This window comes from Rhipicephalus microplus, chromosome 7 (assembly GCF_043290135.1).
Source record: "Rhipicephalus microplus isolate Deutch F79 chromosome 7, USDA_Rmic, whole genome shotgun sequence".
Classification (NCBI taxonomy): Eukaryota; Metazoa; Arthropoda; class Arachnida; order Ixodida; family Ixodidae; genus Rhipicephalus; species Rhipicephalus microplus.
In genome coordinates, this window is record NC_134706.1 from 121,503,587 (window position 1) to 121,526,734 (window position 23,148).

The window sequence follows — 23,148 nt, forward strand, 5'->3', positions numbered from 1 at the left end:
ATGCAGCCGCCGCAGCTGGGAATCGAACCCGTGACCTGTGGGTCAGCAGCCGAGTACCTTAGCCACTAGACCACCGCGGCGGGGCGGTTGTACGTCTTGTGTATTCCCCATTCAAAAAGAAAAGTACTCAGGACAAAACCATCGCGTGTGCGGTTGAAGTGTGAAGTGGAGCCATAAGCTCTTTAAATCATCTAACTACCGATTCTGTGGAAGGTAATCTTCTTTTGGGTTGTTTATTTAGCTTAGAAACAGTTTTTTTGCGTTATGTCTGTGAATTGTAGGTGCTCTTAATTTGTTTTTTTTTAGCATTTTGGTATGGCGTGTTATTTCTGGCTGGTGACGTTGTAAAAGGCTTTTAGTGGAAAGTCGGGTGTTATCAGAAACGGCCGTTTGAGTGTGTCTACCATACGGTTTTCAAACAAAGAGGCGTCAAACGTTAAGGCACAGCTTGCATTTGATTGAGTTAAAAAGGCTTTCACTTCAATTCCTGGGTTGGCAGTACCGGACCCAGCAAATTGTTTTTTTTTTGGGGAGGGCAGGGGGCTACGAACGCATCTGAAACGGCAATTAAAGCTTGCCTTTTCAAAAACGACAGCTGAACGCGAATGATCAGTCGCGTCCCTCAGTAAGAGGCTCAACCATTCGCAATGGGAGGAGTCCACACTTGAATAGAAGGCGAATGCGACACTCAAACTGTTCGTATTAAAGGGGCGATGGAGAAGGCTGCTGATGGCTTTTCGGGTGTCGAATGATCATCGGGCTGTGTGGTCGTAACTGTATATGCCATTTTGTGCCTGCCTCATAAGGGTGTATTTTATGTTATGATTATGTAGCCTTGGACTGAAGCAGCTTCCGTAAATGGAATGACCATGCAAGAGGTTGCGTCACACGTTCAGATAAATGTAATGCGTGATGTCAAGTGCTTTGAAGAGACTAGTAATTTTTGCATGATGTGCAAATCTCTCGTCAATCATATCAGACATTTACTCTTTTATTATTGTGGTTGTTGCAGCACGAACTTGCACCTAATTGATAAAACTGTTTTAGGTGCAGTACATGTGTCTGTAGGAACAATTTTGTAGATGAAGGAACGCAGAATTCACGAAATTAGTTTCTTTTTGTTTTCTGTGCTTGGTGCGATCTGTTGAGACTGAGATATAGGTGGCACTGGTTTCGTCACACTTTTTTAGGGTGTTACGCTAGGCCTGGGGTTGCGTAATATAAGTGCGTAACTCACGTCTGGAGACAATGACCGTGTGTTGTGAATATGAAAAACAACCTATACCGCAGGACTCTACACGGTGCGCGTGCTCTGTTTCAAGCTAATGCGAACTTATTAGCACTGTTGATTTCATTCAGAGTTCGTCTCAATCGCTGTGCATTGCGAGATAGTTTTCTTGAAGGTGACCATCTTGAGTGATATTGTTACGGGGAAGATTTATTCACCGATCTCGGCTGCGGCGGCTTCATTTCCGATGGAGGTGCAAATGTGGCAGGCCCGTGTACTCAGATTTGGGTGCACGTTAAAGAACCCCAGGTGGTCGAAATTTCCGGAGCCCTCCACTACGGCGTCTCTCCTTATCATATGGTGGTTTTGGGGTGTAAACCCCCACAAATAATCAATCAATCAATCAATCAAGGTTTATTCACCGACAGCAGGTCTTGCTAACGGCTTAAAGAGCGCAAAGTCATGCAGGCCAACTGGGGAAGCTCGTGAGACCAACCCACAACAACCACGCTGTCGTCTTCCTCCTTTCGGGTGCCACTTCAGCTGTGCCGAAGCGACAGTCCCATACACGTATCATCACCCCAGCCGGCAAGGCACCGTCTCGGTGCCTGTTCAATGAGCGAGTCCGCGTTGTAAGGCTTGAGACGGAAAACGTGGACTATTTCAGTTCTAGGTGCAGCCGCCGATGAGTTTGTGGTAAATGCCATCTCGTAGGTCACAGGTGTGACCTAACGAAGGACTCGGTAGGGCCCAGCGTATCGCGATACTAGTTGCTCACAGAGGTCGACACGTATAGATGGGAGCCATAGGAGAACAAGAGATCCCACAGAAAAAAACAGCATCTCTACTTCGACGGTCGTGAAGAGACTTTTGTGCTGCCAGCGACAACCAAGCGCGGGCTACCGCGCGTGCCGTGAGAGCACGGGTGATCGCATTCTGAGCGTACGAAGTGGAGGATGGTAGGTCTGATGAAAGCAGTGTGTCGAAGGGCAGTAAGGTATGACGTACGAAGAGTAGATAAAATGGAGAGTAGCCTGCTGTTTCATGACGCGATGAGTTATAGGCGAAGGTCACGAATGGCAGAGCTATGTCCCAATCAGTGTGGTCGGTAGATACGTATGCCTCTCAAAGTGTGGTTTTGGCGCTCTGTAAGGCCGTTAGTCTGAGGGTGGTAAGATGTGGTGAATGTGTGACGGGTAGCACAAGATCGGAGTATATCATCAACAACACGAGATAGAAAGTAGCAACCACAGTCTGTGAGCAGGTGAGACGGAGCGCCATGCTGCAGAAGAATGTCGTGGAGCAGGAAGTCGGCAACGTCTGTTGCGTAGCTGGGTTGTAGCGTTCGAGTGATTGCATACCGAGTAGCATTATCTGTGGCCACCGCAATCCACGTATTTCCAGTTGTAGAAGCAGGAAAGGGACCTAGCAAGTTCAACCCCACTTGATAAAACGGCTCGACTTGAACTTCAATAGGTTGAAGAAGACTGGCAGGAGGAGTCGTGGGCTTCTTTCGGCGCTGGCTGAGGTCGCTATATTCGACGTAACGGTGAACGGAGCGGTAGAGACCCTTTCAGAATACTCGTCGTCGAACGCGGTCGTAAGTTCTGGAGACTCCTAGATGTCCAGAAGTTAGAGCGTCATGGAATTTTCACAGAACATCCTTTCGCAGGTGATGTGGTACGACGAGTAAAAGTTCCGCGCCGTCGGGGTGTAAGTTGCGGCGGTACAAAACGTTGTGTTGAAGCAGGAATCCGGTAAGGGAAGGGTCAGTAAGACGCGATTAAAGGCGGTCAGCGATGGTGAGCAGCAATGCATCTCGGCGCTGTTTGTCGGCCACGTTCAGAAAGTCAGTGATGGCTAAAACGTCAGCATCAGTTTCCAAATCAGTGGAGTTAGGTGGATCAACGGGGTTCCCGGACAAACAGTAAGCATCGCTGTGCAGCTTTCCAGATTTGTACACAACCGAGAACGTGTACTCCTGTAATCAAAGTGCCCATCGGCCGAGTCTTCCTGGAGGGTCCTTAAGCGTCGACAGCCAGCAAAGCGCATGATGGTCCGTGACGACTGCGAACGGACGTCCGTATTTGTACGGACGAAATTTCGCAATGGCCAAAACGAGGGCTAAGCATTGCCGCTCAGTGATGGAATAACTTTTTCTGCTTGCGACACAAGGCGACTTGCGTGGGCTATCACACGGCTGGTGCCATTCTGGGTCAGAGCGAGTATAGCACCAATGCCATGACCACTTGCATCGGTGTGAAGCTCTGTTCGAGCCGCTGGATTAAAATGAGCCAACACAGGTGGTGATGTGAGGGGGTAATCAATGACGCGAATAAATGTTCTTGGTCCTTCCCCCAAAAGAAGGCCACGTTCTTTTTGAGGAGATCTGTGAGAAGCCTAGCAATATCCGCGAAGTTGAAGACAAAGAGGCGGAAGTATGAGCAAAGCCCACTGAAACTACAAACTTCTTGAGTGGAACGCGGAAGCCGGAATTATCGGACGCAACAGACTTTGTCAAGGTCGGGTTGAACACCAGTGGCGTTAACAAGGTGGCCGAGTAGTTTAATCTGCCGGCGTCCAAATGAGCATTTCGACGAAATCAGGTGAAGGCCAGCGCAACGAAAAACGTCAAGAATCACTGAGAGACGAGACAGGTGGCTTTCGAAGGAGGGCGAGAAAACGATTACATCGTTTAGGTAGCAACGGCAGGTCGACCATTTAAAACCACGGAGAGGAGAGTCCATCATACGTTCAAAAGTAGCCGGGGCATCGCACAACCAAAAGGCATGACCTTGAATTGGTAAAGGCCGTCGGGTGTGATGAATGCTGTCTTCTCGCGGTTGTGGTCGTCGAATGAAATTTGCCAGTATCTGGATCGAAGGTCAAGGGACGAGAAATAGTGTGTGCCGTGGAGGCAGTCGAGCGCATTATCAATTCGGTGTAGAGAATTAACATCCTTCTTGGTGATCCGATTCAGTTGGCGATAGTCGACGCAAAAGGGCCAGGTATTATCCTTCTTTTTAACTAAGACCACAGGAGATGCCCAAGAACTCGATAAAGGCTCAATGACGTCTTTGCTCAGCATTTTCGCGACCTTGGTCTGTATAACGTGGCGCTCAGCATGCGACACGCGATAAGGTTGTTTGTGGAGTGGACTGGCGTCGCCGGTGTCCATGCGATGGGTTGCGGCACTTGTGCGGTTCAGGAATGGTCGTCGACGTCGAAGATATCCAGGTAAGTAAATACAACACCCCAGAGCGCTGCAACTTGGGAAGGTAAGAGGTCGCTGGATATCATTTTTTCGGGGAACGCCTTATATTGCGAGGCATTGAGAGGTGTCGCCACGGTCTTAGTGTCAGCGGTAAAAGAAGAAATCGAACCTTCATCAAGGGTGGAAAGATCGGCTAAGGTGATGTCTTGAAAAAGAACTTGGATCGACGTAGAGAAGTTCAGAACTGGAAGTAGCGCCGTGTTGTTAGCAACAACCACTATAGTATGCAGTAGTGCGATCTGGTACATAAGAGTCAAATCAATGAGGGGAGCCACCAGATAGTCTCCATTAGGAATGGACGGAAAGGGCAACACTGGAATGTACATAGCAGCCTTGGGCGTTAGCCGTATAGACTCTACAGATCGTAGCCGAGTGGGAATCGGAGGAGTGAAATAGGTGCACAAAGATAATTCGAGCCGTAAGATACCTGTCGAACAATCGATGAGGGTGGAGTATGCGGTTAAGAAATCAATTCCAAGGATGGCGTCATGTGGGCAAGCATCAAGGACTGCAAAAAGAACGGAAGTGTGGTGGCCGGCAACAGTAACGCGGGCAGCGCACATGCCAAGCACCGATATTCGACTTCCGTTGGCTGCTCGTATAGTAGAGAACAAAGCAGGTGTGAGAGCCTTTTTCAGGCAAAATCGAAGTGTTGAACTCATAACACTTGGGCATTGGTGTCAATCAGAGCAGTAACAGCGTGGCCATCAACGAACACTCGAAGTAAATTGCGTCTTGAATTTGTAGCCAATTGAGGGTTTTGGTTCCGAGTCGTCAACGCAGAACCACCTCTAGGAGCTGCACTCGTCAGTTTGCCGGGGGATGACCAGAATAAGCCGGTGACGGAGAGCGGCGGCGTTGAAGGGAGCGTGACGGCCGACCCTGAGGTGACGGCGAGCGGCTAGACCAGTTTCTTTGGGCGACGACATCTGTGTAGGATGGTTCGGAGCGTGGAGATGAACGGCGAGGTGAAGGGTCCTGAAGATGGTGATCCGGAAAAGCGAGTTGCTAATAGTGTCCATGGTCCTGACGGCGGTCGACATTAGGAGAGCTTGGCCGGAAATACCACCTTTTGTGGCAATGGCGGGAGTTGTGCCCAACTGGAGAACAAGAAAAGTAGGTGGGTCGATCATCGTGCGTGCGCCATTCAGATGAATTTCGGTACCGTGCTGGAAACCGAGGAGTCAAAGCTGCCGCAGCAACAAGTAGGGCAAAGTGGCGGTCAGCGTTGTTGACGAGAGAACTCAAGGGCTGCGGCATGATCCTGGTGGGCTGGGGAACTTGGACGCCAAGGTTAGCAACCTCGTGACGTACGACGGCTTGAATAAGCGAGACTGTTGCCCAGGTGTCTTGTGCAGGGGGATGATAGACAGCGGGTGTCATGGCCTCCAGCTCCTGGCGAACAATCCTTGTGATATTGGCAGAAGGCGCAAGTGAGCGGGGCGCTGCGGAATCCTCCTGAAACGAATTTGCAGCGGTGTTTGGTAGTCTCGTGAAGTCGTGGGTTATTTGCCTGCTTTTAGCTTGGTCAAATAGTCGGCATTCAGATATGTTGGAGTAGACAGTGGTGCAGTTCTTACACTATAATATGTTGAAAGCATCATCAGCATTGCCTTTCAACACGTTGCTGATCTTGTCCGCCTCGGACTTGTTTTTGTCAGTCTTCCGGCACAGTGTCAGTACGTCATGGATGTACGTGACGTATGACTCCGTCGATGATTGAACATGTGACGCGAGTTCCTGCCTTGCTGCATTATAACGAGAGACTGACCGACCAAACAAGTCGCGAAGCTTTCGCTTGCACGTGTCCCAGCTGGTTAGTTCATCTTCATGCGTCTCATACCAGGCGCGTGCCGTACCCCGTAGGTAGAATAGAACATTTGCCAGCATAAGCATCTCATCCCACATGTAGTGCTTGCTGATGTGCTCGAATAATGCGAGCCATTCTTCTATGGCCGTAATATGCCTGCCGAAAAACGTGCCAGGGTCAAGAAGATGGGGGAAAATTACAGGTGATGGAGCCGGCGCGGATGGCGAGGCCTGAGTGCCGGTTTCAGGCTTTGCGGCTGGAGAAAGCTGGCATCCACTGCCGAGTCCCAGAGCCGTGTTGTGTGAAGACCCCGCACCTTCCACCAAAAGATGTTCCGGGGAAGATTTATTCACCGACAGCAGGTCTTGATAACGGCTTAAAGAGCGCACTGTCATGCAGGCCAACGGGGGAAGCTTGTCTTGCCTGGTCGCCTAGGACATCTTGGCTCATACCCACATGGGGGATTGGCCACACTGTACCTTATAATAGATATTTTTTTACAACGCTTGCTAGAAAAAGAAAGAGAAATTAGATAAGAACAATAATAATGTTCCTTTGAAAAACCGTGAAAAAAGAGCGGAAGAATTCGATAAATCAGAATATACAAAGCAAATTAACAAGAATGAGGAAAGGGCACAAAGAATTGGATATATCTGGCAGTACACTAGTAGCGTATCCTCCTGGTTGCCTGAATGAATTTATGTAGCACTGAAAGAATAGCACTGTGGCCCACACCCAACTGACTGGCTTCAAACGATAACAGGGTGGATGTATTGACTGGCAATCTGATCATACCAATCGGTCTTTCAAGAATTATTCTGCGCAGTGAGGCGAAGTGGCGGCATGTGAGAAGAAAGTGATCTATTGTTTCCGGTTCATTGCCGGGATAAGCTCGAGAAACCAACCCACAACAACCACGTTGTCGTCTTCTTCCTTTCCGGTGCCATTTTAGCTGTGCCGAAGCGAGTTTCGTACACGTATCAGTGTGTATATGTGTTTCTGTGTCTAATGTACAGTAGGACGCGAAAGTTCTCCCTTTGAGATTGCAGTGAAAATTCATTCACGCATTTGTGCGCATCGAAAGTGAGTGACTTATTTTTATTGATCTTTTGTTGTTGTTGTTGTTGTTGTTGCTGCTGCTGCTGCTGCTGTTGCTGTTGTTGCTGCTGCTGCTGCTGTTGTTGTTGTTGTTGTTGTTGTAGTTGTTGTTGTTGTATAGTGAGTGTCACTAGACATCGAGTTTCCAGTAACACTTTCGATGGGCGAAAAATTAGTATGAGGTATAGAGAGCGGAGGTTTGGGCTATGACCTGAGCAGACGTCTGAGTGATGCATTAAAGCGTCCCTTCACTCGACTGCGGCTCTTCAATCGTGCTGCCAGCGAGAACTCGAGTCATTGAGGGGCACCCATTCCGAACAACAAACACTTTCCCTTCTTAGGTAGTGTAGAAGCAAGCCGAAGAGTAGGAAACTAAAGGCATTATTGAAGACAACCAGCGCTGGGTTAGATCATAATGACCCTTTTGAAAGATAGCTAGTTTCAAGCATAATATAGCAACCTTTGGCACATGCTGCTAACAAGCTGCTTTCCGAAGGTGTGTTTCTGAGTTGCCTGAAGGTCGGTAAAACAGTTGTCGCGACACTGCTGTTTCGACTCCTCACCTTCACTGTTTTGGGACGCGCCACTCGTGCCACCGCTTATGTTCCACGTGACGTCAACGAACCAGTTAAAAAGACGCCAGCTCCAGACCTACGCCTTTTGTGGGCACGGCAGACCATCGACGAACATGTGGCTCAAACCGTTTTGCTACCTCGTGCAGGTTCTTGTTCATGGTCTGTCCGGATCAACGTTTCTGCAACTACCGAAGACTAAAGCAATGGACCAGGCATATCTGCCTGACTTCGCCACGTCACCAACTACGTCACTGTTGTCGCGACACTTCTGTTTCGACGCCTCACCTTCACTGTTTTGGGACGCGCCACTCGTGCCGCCACTTATGTTCCACGTGACGTTGACGCACGTGGAACATAAGTGGCGGCACGAGTGGACCATCGTGCCGCCACTTATGTTCCACGTGCGTCAACGTCAAAAAAAAGACACCAGCTCCAGACCTACGCCTTTTGTGGGCACGGTGGACCATCGACGAACATGTGGCTCAAACCGTTTTCCTACCTTGTGCAGGTTAGTAACTGCTATAGCACGATTAGGAGTGATTGTCGCGGTCTTTTGGTCTTGCCGTGCCCCCAACGCTGTACTTCTATTGCTTATGATGTATACTGTGTATGTTTGTTGCTGTTGTGCGTGACGTAGAGTCGACTCCCGGCCCCACTAACAGTGGTGGTGCTTCTGTCGAGTCGATGTTGAGGGAGCTGCTGTCTTGCCAGAAAAAGTTGACAGCGGATGTAACTGCACTCAGAGATCAACAGAATAACGTTGAAAAAGTTATAGCTGATTGGGGAGCCAGATTCGTCGAATTGGAAAGACGAGCCTCACGCGTGGATGACCTTGAACGTACTGTAAATTGCTAGAGGCAAAGTTGACTGATCTCGAGGATAGGAGCAGGCGATCCAATTTAGTAGTCTTTGGGATCTCTGAGGATATGAGTGAAACTGAAGCTATTCTTAAAAATAAGGTTCTTGGAGAAGTTTTCTAAAAGAAGCTTTTGGTTAATTGTAAATCTGTCGGCCGAATTCATCGCCTTGGTAACGCGGGTAGTGGAAGACCAGTCATCATTTACTTCCAGGATGTCACTGAAAAACAGCATATTTAAAAAAATGCTCATAAACTAAAGGGTACTCGAATATCAGTTCAGAACGATTATTCGCGCAAAACGCAAAGAAAACGTAAACTGCTGTGGGATAGCGCTAGAACTGATAGAGAGCAAGGCAAGAAAGTTAGCCTGCGTAACGATAAGCTGCGCATTAACAATGAACTTTTCACATGGGATGAAAGCAACAACTTGAGGGTCAAAATCAACGGTCGTCAAAACAGTACCAGAAATACTTGACTTTTCTCCGTGGAGGCCTCCTCTGAATATAAAGAACTTCGAGTTTTAAACATTAATCGCCGCAGTGTCGCTAATTATTCAGAAAGCCTCGAGGCTTCTATTTTAAGTTACAACCCTCATGTATTTGTCATAACGGAAACTTGGCTGCATGATAATATTGAAGATGCAGTTGTGTTTCCTCCGTCGTACAGGGCGTATTGCCGTGACAGAAGTACTAAGGGGGGCGGGGGGGCTTTTTGTTAAAAAACACTATAGCCGCTACCCATTACGACAGGCTGATAACTTAGAAACTGTGTCACTGAAGTTTTCTTGCTGGGATAAATCATTCTTACTTTTTGCCGCTTATCGAGCACCTGACTCTCCCCCCGAATTCTTCAGCGATCTTTTTACGCACATGGCGTCTTTCGCAAACAATAACGTTCTTCTTATAGGTGATTTTAATCTGCCAGATGTCGATTGGGAAAAAAATTGTTTTGCACCGCGAATAATTCACATTTACAATATTTGCATGACATCATCCTATCTCACAATCTGGATCAGATAGTTAAACAGCCAACGCGCACCTGTGGTATGTCAGCATCCATACTGGGCCTTGTGTTTATTAGTCGTTCATTAGAAAACTTTTCTATATCGGTTGATCCCGGAATTTCTGATCACAACCTAGTATACTGTTCTTTTTCTTTGAAGGTACCTAATACCAGCAAATGTAAAACGATAATGGTTAAAGATTTCTCTCGTGCCAGAAATGAAAGTTTCTTGGATGATTTGGAACTATGCCTTGATAATTTTCAAAGCAACAATTCTGCTGTACTTTGAGATGAGTTGAAACTATTTATTACTTACTGTCTTAGCAACTTTATTCCGAACAAAACTAAAAAAAGCATCGAAAACTACTCCTTGGATAACGAGAGAAATCTTGCACCTCAAAAGGAAAGTATAGCACCTAAGGCGACGGCGGGCCTCCCGTGTGATTATTCACCAAATGCAAGATAAATTAAACCTTAAAGTACAGCTAGCTAACCGCTGTTATTTCTAGCACACGATGCCAAACTTCATTCGCATGGCACCCCAAAAAGTTTGGTCTTTTATAAGCAGGAAAACAAACTCAATTGACCAAATCGTTCACGAAGGCCTCGTCGTCGTCGATAAGCAATGTATCGCAGAGCCCTTTAATCATTATTTTCAAAGAGTATTTTCTAGTTCTAATACCATTGTAAACACAAATCGCTTACCATGTGACTCGAACACTGATATTGTATCACAACCAGGTGTGGTATCAATGTTACTGAACCTTAAAATTAAATCAACTCCAGGACCAGACAACATACCGAATGCCTTTCTGCACAGATGTGCTGAAGCATTTGCCCCCTTTTTGGTAATCATTTTTCGTTCCTCGTTGTCGTCAGCTATTCTTCCTGTAGATTGGCTAACTGCGCGTGTCGTTCCCATTCCGAAAAAGGGCGACGCAGCACAAGTAACCAATTATCGACCCATTTCATTAACGTCCACGTGCTGCAAATTAGTTGAACATATTATTGCTAAAGAAATAACAAAGTTTCTAAATGATAACAATATACTTTCTCCTCCCCAGCATGGTTTTCGCAAAGGGTTATCGACTGTAACACAATTATTCACTACTTTGCTAGTACACTTGACAAGTCGAGCCAAATCTACGTGATAATTCTGGACTTTAAAAAAGCGTTTGACCTTGTTCCTCACAGTAAACCTATTGAAAAACTGCAGTCAATTAACCTTCCCGTATACATATTTAACCGAGTAGCAGCTTATCTGTATAATCGCAAACAGTTTGTATTAATCAGTAATTACTCTTCTAATGAACTTTCAGTAACGTCTGGAGTACTCCAGGGTAGTGTTTTGGGACCTTTACTATTTCTAATATGTATAAATGACATCGTTAACAAAATTTTTCCCTCTATTCAAATTCGGCTATTCGCAGACGATTGTATAGTGCTTAACGAAGTTTGTTCTCTTAATGATCAATTAATGCCTAATTCTAACCTTCAAAACATCTTGTCGTGGTGCGGGCGATGGGGTATGGAATTGAACAAGGAAAAAACAGTCTACATGTCTATAACAAAAAAATTAATATGATGTCGTTTGCTTATAACCTAGGACCTACACCGCTCACCAAAGTAAACCAATACAAGTATCTTGTAATCATTATAACTAGTGACCTAAGTTGGAATAACCACATTTCCAACATATATAACTCCTCCTTCAAAAAACTGTGTATCCTCAGACACAAACTAAAGCACGCTCCTCATTATACTAAAACGCTAGCCTACACTTCACTCATTCGCCCGAAACTAGAATATGCAAGCATCGTATGGGATCCCTACACAAAAACTAACATAAACGCTCTAGAGATGATTCAACGCAGAGCAGTTAGGTTCATTTTTTCTAAATATAGAATAACTGACTCTCCCACTAGCCTTATGAAACAACATAATATCCAGACACTTCAGCTTCGAAGAAAAATACACAGGCTAAAATTTCTCTACCAACTGAAAAACAACTCTTTCTCTCTGAACCCACACGCGTATGTGACACCACTTGCAGCACGTTGAACACGGCATCGTCACGAATTTTCTTTAACACCATATAAGACCAGAACTAACCTTTTCAAATATTCTTTCTTTCCGCGCACTATAAACGATTGGAGTAATCTGCATTTATCACAACTCATAAGCGCAGATTCCATTGAACATATATCTACTTGATCTTTCGCCATTGTCATGTTGATTATACTTTCATTTCTTATTTTTAGTGTTCCTTTTTTGTATTTCAGTTCTTTTTTTTGTATTTCAAGTGTCTTGCAGGGGTATAGGCAAATGTTTATGCGCATGCAATGTGTTCTTACTTCTGTTATTTCTTTCTTACGTTGTTTTCATTGATTATGTTTTTCGTATTTCTTCAGTGTACATCTTACTTAGTTGTAACTTTCTTCTTTCATTTTTTTGTGATTGCTGTTCATGTATATATACATGTATTTATATATGCATATATATATATGGATGTATGTATATGTATGCATATATTTGTTTATATTCATGTAGTTGCCCTCCTGCTTGGACCCAAATAGGGTCTCCAGTATTGTAAAAATAAATAAATAAATAACAGTTCCTGCTTTCATTAAGGGCGCTGGAACTTCTGTCCAGACCACTAAGTATATCTGCATCCTACTTTTTTGTCTTGGTAAGGTAATTGAACATCTATTCCACAATAGAATATAGCGTTATTTCAAAAAATGACCCATCTTCTCCACGACAATCTAGATTTCGTCCAGTATATTAAAGTAAGCTGGCACAAGCTAACTTTACTGAACAAAATAAATAAGCTATTGACAGAGGACTGCTAGTGCGTCTGTTTTTAGGTAGTTGACGATAGCTTTTGGCAAAATAAACCATTGTGTAGTACTTGCAAAACTGCAATCATTTGGGATGCCTCGCTATCTGAGTTTTGTCAAAAGCTACCTCAGTAATCAGTCTCAAATCACACACATTAACGGCCATCTTTAATCACCCGAGTTGATTAACGTACGCGTGTCACATTGATTATTGTTAGGCCCACTTTTATTTTTGATGTTTATAATTAACTACCTACCATTCTTAATAGGACGAAGTGCATACTGTACGCTGACGACACAACCGTTTTTACATCATCTAACTGAGTTTCTACTCTCCAGACTGACCTCAACATATATATAGTACTATCTAGTGGCTATGGTATCTAGTAATCTAGTGGCTATGGTACTCGGCTGCTGACCCTCAGGTCGCGGCATCATCGGCTGCTGCATCGGCCGCTGTATGATCGGCCGCTGCATGTTCGATGAAGGCGGAAATGCTGTCGGCCCGTGTGCTCAGATTTGGGTGCATGTTAAAAACCTCAAGTGGTCGAAATTTTTAGAGCACTCTACTACGTCTTTTTAATTCGTATGGTAGTTCTGGTGCAATAATTCCCACATAATATACAAATATATTACCATGACCTTAAGGTGTGAGGGCAGTCAGCTGCATATCTATGCTCCTAAAAACATCTTCACGATGTTTCATTCCCCGCGAATTTACTTTGACATAACACCTTCTGTTCACATTGGCAATAGCGTCATTATTCGTTACAGTAAAGCATTGTTTCTTTGGGTCTCACCACATCCTAAACACTGAAATAAAATTTCATGAATATGACACTTCACTCGTCAAAAAGATAGCATTTCCAATCAATGTTAACATCAAGAGACGTACGTATGTCCCGCCTCACAACATAATTTTTTTGTGTTTTGCCTACGTATAAGCAGTAGTATATACCATTGTGTATCTTCAGCGACTCTAGAATCACGTGGTTAGACTAATGATTTTGGCCTCTTTTACTCGTCCTGTAGCTCATTGTTTCGAAACCTTAACATACTATCATTAATTAAGACAATTATTTGTCACAGACGGTCCATAGCTGCTTATAGGCTATGGACCGTCTATATATTATAGGTAATGTCAGTGCATTGATCCAAATCACTTTACTAATAGCCATCCACAACTCCAGAATACACTCCTTATGCTGAACACAGTGGCCAACAAAAAAGATGACTGCGCCTTACAGAGTTAACGCGGCAGTTTCGTTTGGCGCTGCGCTGAAGTTTCTTTATTGTGGCGTCGGACCATGTTGCTTTTTCAAAAGAGAAAGGCAGCTGGTCGCGGAGCACCTAATTTTCATCGGCATACAATATTTTACTCGCCTAACAGCGGAAATTGTGGCGCTGTGGGCGTAAACATCTAGCGTCTTTGACTAACCGCATCAGATATATTTCAAGTTGCAGAACTTTTCTAACAAGCTAGCAAGCACGAGGTTGAAGAAGGATCATGTGTAGCAGGGCCGTTAAAAAGTGCTAGCAAGCTTTGCGCTAATTGCTAAACTGCTACGGGCAAGGGCTCAACAGCTTTCCAGGTAACTACGCTTCGACTCGTGCTATCAATTGCACGTTTTCTGTTGAGTTCTGTTGGCTTATGAAAAACCGAATACGCGTGCTTTTCACTTGGTTACGCACAAAGTCATGCCTTCGCCAGTGCATCTTGAGATAAGGCAAATCGTAAAATCGATTTTAAAATGAGTGTTGCCGTCTTTTCATTCGTGATCTATGTTAAAAAATAAGTTTCTCATGAATAAGGTGTGCTTCCATACAATCGCTTATTCGGGTTGGCAGTGTATTTCATATTCAAGGCAGATATATGCACGCCCACTACTCACGCTACCAATGCCCGGACACACGAGCATACATACACACATGCGTTTGTGTGCGTGTATTGCAAAGACGGGCTCAATTTTGCGCAGCGCCGTTGGCCACCCCAGCGGGAAAGCTCGGATAGGCTGCGGTTGCTGGGCTTTCCTTTTGCGTGCACGGAAAACGTTTTCCTTGGGGCACTTAATCTCGTGTCTTGTGTGCTGTAGGCAGTGCTCTTTCGTCATTCTGGAAAGCTGGCAAGCGCTATACTGCTGCAATGTTAGCTCCTGCAAAAGTTTAAACATGACGAGCGCCTGAAAACTGCGTGTCAAGTTCCACCGTTTTCAATGCAAGCAGTGCAAGAATTAAGCTCCAAGAGTGGATTATGGAAGTTCACCGATACTCCGCGCTCTCCTTACTTGGAAATATACATGTGATGGCCGGATTCATACTAAAAGGAATCGTGTTTGTAAGCTGCAACTACACCAAATAGGACTGCTGTAAATTAAGCGATTTGGCTCTGGCTTTCTGAGACAACAGCTAGTAGTGTGAAAACGCTGGAGCTTGCTAGCCTAATACATGACTGGTAAAATACCATACTGGGAGCCCTGCAAGTGTTTTATTCAGTTGAAGGCTGTAGCTCTCTCGTCGCAGCTCAGTGTAAACAGATCTATGCAGCGGCTTCTCGCTAAGCGCCTTGCAAGCAACACTCACCGACAAGTTAGCATAGTGTCACCGACAAGTTAGCATAGTGAGTTGTTGAGATGCTAGGTTCGAAGTGATGAATTCGATTCCCGCATACTCAAGCTTCATTTTCACGGGAGTGAAACGAAGTAACAATGCGTCCCAATTTCGGCGCAAGAATGGAAGACAGGGCACATTGGTGTTGGATATTTGACGTGTATGGTCGTATGACGCTCATTGTAAACAGGAGGGACGTGTGTCCACCCTCTGCCCATTGTTGTCACGCCTTACACTTCCAAGAGATTTAGGTGCACGTTAAAAAAGATTTGGATTGGTGGAGTCAATCTAAAATCTCACACCACGGCGTGCCTCCTAAGGATATTGCAACATGCATGTATATTGATATTCTATGGGCTACGCGCGTGTGTGCCTGACGAGGAAGACAAAGAGTTGTGTCCACTCAATCACTGGTGAACCAGTTGCGCCATTACCGCTGGTTTTAAATATATCTAATCCCCAGCCTCTTCATTAAAGCGTCTCTTCCTTTCCGTAACATCATTGGTGGAGGTGCAACGTTCCCCGTCTTCACCACGAAGCTTTGCAGTGGCCGCACCGTTCAGTCTCCGGCCAAGGCTACGAATGATAACAGCACGTCAGCGTCTCCATCTGTAGCTCCAGCCACTACATACCTGACGATGCACCCTCCCCGTGATCCCGGTACATTCTCAACACAACCTAGGCTTGACGTTGACTACTAGCTCCGTATGTACGAGCGTGTTAGCCAGACACACCGATGGGACCCTACCATGATGCTCGCCAACGTCATATTTTACTTCGACGCCACCCCATGGCTCTGGTTCGACGCCTATGAGACCGAGCTCACCAGCTAGGATACCTTCAAGGAGTGACTACGCGACATTTTTGGGAATTCTTCCGGTCGCCAAATGGAAGCGCAAAAGGAACTCGCCACTCGTGTGCAGTCCTCAACAGAGTCGTATGTCTCGTACATACAGGACGTGCTCGCGTTGTGCCGAAAAGTCGACGAGCAAGTGGCAGATAGTGACAAGGTGGGCCACATACTAAAGAGCATCGCGGACGACACCTTCAATTCGCTCGTCTACACTAACGTCACGACCGAAGATATGACTATCAAGGAATGCCGCCATTTCGAAAACTGCAAAAGCCGCCGTGTTCTACCACAATTTACGCGGCTACCAAACACGGCTGTTACATCCACGTGCACCGATCTCGGTGCCACACTACTCATGCAGGACAGCGTGACATGAATAGTTCGACGGCAGCTTGAGGCGTCAAGTCTGGCACCATTTCCTCCACATCCGCTCGACCATGGCGCCGCACAAACGCCTCCGGCGGTCTCTGTTAGTCAAGCCTTCGTGAGGCGGAAAATTGCAAAGCTCGGTTTTCCTGTGGCCTGCTTTGTCTCCCGACCCGTCTCCAGACCAATGACAACAAATACACCGTGCCATGACTTACCTTTTATTCCGCGATCCCGCAATCCAATGGAATGGAAAACTGCAGATGACAAGCCGACCTGCTTCCGCTGCCACCGAGTTGGCCATATCTCCCACTACTGCCGCAGCACTTGGACGCCCTCAAACTGGAGCCCATTTTCCTCTACGCGATCGTACGAGGACTCCCGTCGGTATTTGCCCAGTCGTGTGTACCCCTCTCCTGACGTCCCTGACAGCCGCTCCACTGCTCGTTCGCCGTCACCTCAACGCCGGCGTTCCCCATCGCCCCAACCACGCCGCTATCCGTCGCCGCTCAATTACGGATCCTCTCGCACAGAAAACTAGATCATGCAACTCCGGGAGTTAGTGCTGCATCACTTGCGACTCATCCAAGTTATCCGTTAACGCTCCCTACTAATACGAACCTGATTGAGATGTATGTGAACGGCATTTCTTTGATGGTGTTAGTCGATACCGGAGCTCAAGTGTCTATAATGAGTGCTCATCTGTGTCGCCTGCTCAAAAAACTCCTCACGCCTGCAGCAACTAAAGCCCTTCGTGTCGCTGATGGTGCAACTGTGGCCATCACAGGAATGTGTACCGCTCGTGTTATTGTTGCCGGCCGCCATGTCCCCATTTTATTTACGGTGCTTGAAAATCGCCCGCACGACCTAATCTTCGGCATGAACTTCCTATCGACGCATTCTGCCCTGATAGATTGTGCCGCCAGTACTCTCTGCCCAGAACTTCCTTTTCTCCCGGATTCTCACCCTGAACTCCCGAACAGCCTTTGCACAACTGACTTCTTTGGGATACCGCCTAAAGCTCTCACATTCGTTGAATTGGCAACCGTGCTCTCCCGTGCTCGACGGCGATTATATCGTGACGCCGAATACTGATGTTCTCCTGGTGCGTGTCATTACTGTCCCACACTCCGCCGTAAGCATGCCCTCTACCCAAACATATTTACCTGTTATCAATTTAGGTTTCATAAAAGAAGTGCTACCCCAAGGAATTTCGGTCGCCACGCTGAGGCCCTTAATTGACAACCACGTCACCTGTTTTACGGCAGACGTATGTCCCGAGCACCCGCACCAATCGCAGGATGCCACCAGCCTTGACGCGACCTTACGCTTTATGATTGTCCCGTACCTCAAACATCAAAAGTCAACCGCGCTATGCCGCCTTCTGGCTTCATACCGTGCCATATTCGACATCGACAGCCATCCACTCTGGCAGACTTCACTCGTCAAGCACTGCATTAACACATGTGATTCTCATTCCATTCATCGGGAACTATACCGGATGTCTGCCACCGAGCGTACAGTAATTCAACAAAAAGTCAACAAGATGTTAGCCAAAAGAATTATTGAACCCTCTTCGAGCCCTTGGGCGTGTCTCGTTGTGCTCGTTAAAAAGAAAGATGGCACGTGGCGCTTCTGCACGGATTACTGTCATCTGAATAGAATCACGAAAAAAGACCTTTACCCTTTACCCCGCATCGATGAAGCTCTCGATTGTTTCCGCGGCGCCCGATTCTTTTCTTGAATAGACCTACGTTGCGGCTAGTGGCAGATCGCTGTCGACTAAAAAGACCAAGAGAAGACTGAATTTGTAAATCCAGATGGCCTATTTCAGTTCAAGGTTACGCCATTTGTGCTATGCAACGCCCAGCCACGTTGAAGCGCATGATGGACTTTCTGCTACAATGGTTCAAATGGTCAACATGTCTTTGTTATCTTGATCATGTCATTGTATATTCCCCAATATTTGAGACCCAGCTTCAGCGTTTGTCAGCTATTCTCGACTTATTCTGCTCTGCAGGCCTCCAATTGAACTCGTTGAAGTGCTGCTTCGGACGCCGGCAAATTACAGTGTTGGGCCACCTTGTCAACGCCTCTCGTGTGCAGCCGGACCCCGAGAAAATTCGTGCAGTCACCAGTTTTCCTGTACCGCAGTCAGCCAAAGACGTCCGGAGTTTTGTAGGACTTTGCTTCTATTTTAGAAGGTTTGTGAAAGATTTCGCCACCATCGCTCGACCCCTGACAGAGCTTCTGAAGAAAGACGTCACATTTACGTGGAATACCGACCAAGCTGCTGCTTTTTCTCACCTAATCACGCTACTGACGACTCCAGCCATATTGGCTCACTTTGACCCATTCGCTCCGACGGAAGTTCCAACCGATGCTAGTGGTCACGGAATCGAAGCCGTACTAGCCCAACACCAACGAGGACACGACCGAGTGGTCGCCTACACTAGCCGCCTCCTCACAGCTGCTGAGCGCAACTATTCTATTACGGAGCGTAAATGTCTTGCTCTTGTTTGGGCAGTCTCAAAGTTCCGCCCATATTTATATGGCACTAATTTTTCTGTGATAACTGACCATCATGCGCTATGTTTGCTTACGCCACTGCAGGATCCTACTGGCCGGCTCGGGCGCTGGGCTCTGCGACTCCAAGAGTATACCTACACGGTGACGTACAAGTCCGGACGCGTACTCCAGGACGCAGACTGCCTGTCCCGCTACCCAGTCGCTGAGTCGAGCACTATGCCTGACACCGACACCGAGCCTTGCGTCTTTTCCCTTTCGCATATGACATTTGTCGTGTGTTAGGTTCGTCACGTCGCAAGGCGTGTGACGCGAGGGAGATGGAGACAGTGAGGAAAACAAAAGGGAGTTATATTGGACGAAGAACAAAAACTATTGCACATACAGTACTATAGGTTTTACACACGCGTGGTTCACACACAAAAGAAAAGAGTAACCAGTCTCACAGTCTGTGCCGTAGCCCGGTGCCTTGAAGTGGGACCCGTTGCGTGCTCGGATGCAGTCGTCGCTTGGGTGCCAGGTCAGCATACCACTGTCGAGGGCATCACCAGGTCTAGGCGTAGCCGCACACTGTCAGCGACGTCGGCTCGGTAGACGTGGTCAGCAGCTCCGGTCTTTCGAGGGCGCTCGCCGTACCGGAGATGTCCACAGGACCACTCACCGAGAACTCATGCTGGCCACGCCGACACGCCGTGCCCCGAGGACGTCAATGGCTCGAGGACAGGAACCCGGCCTTTCGAACCTCGCGCGTAGTTGCGGGTTCGCCCTAGGCTCCCTTGCGTCGTCTTGCCGGCGTCCGAACGGCTTCGTTCCCCGCGAGCGTCTCCTCTTCTTTTTTTAATGGGCGCGCTGCAATGCCCCTTCATTCTTCTCATCTTCTAAATGATGTGGTGCTGTCGTCTGCTAGGCTCGCATTTTTAAGGTACTACATCACATCACCCCCCACTTAAAAAAGTTCTTCCGGTAGAAGAACTTGAGGGCACTGGGGACACGTTGGTTCGCAGACGGAAACACACACGTAAGCACCGCTGCACACTATAGCAGTTCCGAGCCCCGCACACTCGGCACATTCGGTCACAGAAGTACACACCAGAAAAAAAAAATAGAAACAAGTCACAGAACTAAAGCGTCATGATACTTGTATCGCGCTGTGAGATTTACATCTTAAGCAATTATTACCACTGAGCATCGATTCTTTATGCAGACGTTGCTCACAGAGTTGACAAACGGCCCATGTAATCTACGCACTTCCATAAACATGAGGCTCCACCGTCACACGCAGCTGTTCACATGCTTGGCTGACGTGACGTACACAAGCGGTTTGTGGTCACTCTGTAGAATGAATGTGTGTCCGAATAAGACGATATGAAATTTCCGGACCGACCACGTAAAAGGCAGGGCCGCTCTCTCCACTGTAGAGTAAGCAGCTTCGCATGGTTGCAGCATACGGCTTGCGTATGAGACTGGGTGCAGTAGTCCTTTCGTTGGAATGGAACACATGGTAGCTCGTCGCTTTCGGTGTCATCCGCCTGGCAAACAGCTGATGCTTCATGCGGTGGTGCAGGCGGCCATTCCTCATACTTCTTCAGTAAGTTTATATGGAATAGCGTGCTTCTGGTACCGAGGTCAATTAAATAGTCGACATCGTTTCTCTTCTCAAGGACATTAAAGGGTCCCTTCCACGTCAGAACCAATTTGTTGGTATCCGATGGAAGCAGAAGCAGAACTTTGTCTCCAGGGGATAATTGACGTGGTCTGGCCTTTTGGTCATAATGTTTCTTTTGTACTAGCTTCGCTTTCTGAAGCTCCTCCTTTGCTAGACGGCAGGTGTCTTCAAGACGATTCCGCAGTTCGACTACGTACCCGTAGGATGTTTTTAAATCATCATCAAGGTGATCAGCGGCCCATATTTCTTTCAATATCGCCAGGGGACCTCTGACGTAACGGCCGTAGAGCAAGTCGAACGGGGAGAAGCCTAAGCTCGACTGGGGAACTTCGCGATAAGCGAAGAGTAAGGGCGCCAGGTACCGGTCCCATTTCTTCGGACACTCCTGACACATTCTTCTTATCATTTGTTTCAGGGTACCGTTGAACCTCTCTACAAGGCCATTAGCCATGGGATGATATGGGGTTGTTGGCAATTGTTTGAAGGAGAGAAGTCGGCTTAGCTCCTTCATTAGGCGTGACGAGAATGACGTGCCTCTGTCACTGATTATCTCCCGTGGGACACCTACACGAGAAAACATCTCCAGAAGTGCCTCGGCGACTTTCTCCGTCTCAATGCTCGGCAGTGCTACAGCATCGGGATAACGCGTTGCCATGTCCACCATTGTGAGTACGTACTTGTTTCCGCCCTCTGACATCGGTGATAATGGACCCACAATATCAATGGCTACTCTCTTGAAAGGGGTGTCAATTATAGAAGTGTTGCCGAGAGGTACACGACCCACCAAATGCTTGGGAATAGTTCTTTGACATATATCACACGATTTAACAAATTGTGTGATGTCTGACTGAACCCCTGGCCAGTAGAACTCTTCGAGTACCCGGTCGGTAGTTCGTCTAATTCCCTGATGGCCCGAAAGGATGCCTTCGTGGGCCATTTTCATAACAAATTGTCTGAGGCACCTTGGTACCACAAGCTGATTCACCTGCCTCTTAGAGTGAAGGGTGTACTTGCGATAGAGGATACCATTCTTCGTGAAGAACAATATTTTAGCAAACCTGGTCTTGACCTCTTTGTTGACGGCTTCGAAGCATTTCCGCAAGCTGCTGTCTTCCTCCTGTTTGGTTTGAAAGTCCTGTGGGCTGATGTCTAAGGGGTTTATAACTGTAGCCGGAAGTAGATGTGGATTTCCTGCCTTTCGGTTTACTGCAGCAACTTTTGTCTTGCAACGTGTTTTCCTTGCAGCCGATGTTGAAGTCTTTGCATACAAGGGTCCGTGTGCAGAACCGAATTTTCTTGCGCCAGAGTACTCTTCTGCAGTGTTCTGGGTGTAAAGACGGCTCTTCCAATCGTTATCAGGATTGTGAGCATCTCGAACGCCTTCCACATTTCCCAAGACAACATCATATAAAGGAGTATCCGTACAAAGGGCTCGAGTTTTGCCAGTGAAGAACGGTGAAAAAATTTTCACGTGTGCTTCAGGCAGCTTCATCAACCGTCCGTCCAGGAGGTAAATCGAGGAAATCTTTCCAGTCAGCTTGCTATCCGCCACAAGAGACCTTTTGACAATGATTGAATCGCATCCGGTATCTCGCAGTACTGTTGCGGGATATCCTTCGAGTACACCTTCGCCCGTGGGCATCGATTTTTCCTTCAGCTTGGCTGGGCGCGTTTCTGCGCACTCCGGACTATAAGGAACACAAAGGGAAGCCTGCGGCTCTGAATTAATTATCTTGGCTCCATCTCTTTGTTGAAAAGAGCATGAGGCCTTCTCAACGCTGTTGGCCCTTTTGGAGCAGTCAGCTGTTTTATGCCCAGTGTGGCGGCCTTTTCCACAAAAGGGTGGCTTTGTACCTGGGCTCTTTGTGTTGGTCCAGCAATCAGCTGCTCTGTGACCCTTTTTGTTGCAAAGGAAGCACTGCGGTCTCTCTTTGTCATCTTGCCGCTCAGACGTTCGAGTTTGACCTGGAGGCTTGCTCAGGATATCGCCTTTACATTTGCCAAGGTTAATCAACCCCTGGGCCTCCAAGTAGTGGTCTGTAGCCTCCGCAAGTTTTTCAAGGTTCTCACAGTTTCTTTCCTTAAGAAACACAGCGAGTTTCTCATGGCATTGCGCGAGAAACTGCTCCGCGACAATTTTGTCTCGCAGAGCATCGTAGGTTCGGTCTGTCTTGGCCATTTCTTGCCAATGGTCAAAATAACCTAATAGACGCCCGGCAAACTGCGTGCCCGTTTCAGAATTATCTGGTTTGGCTGATCGAAATTTTGTCCGATAGCCTTCTTCTGTGAACCTAAAGCGTTGTAGTAGCGTTTTCTTCAACGTTACGTAGTCCGTGGCATGTTCTGGTGCCATCCTACCAACTACACTCAAGGCCTCTCCGGTCAAGCAAAGGCTTAGTGATAGGGCCCATTTGTCTTGCGGCCAGTCTTGACTAGTAGCGACG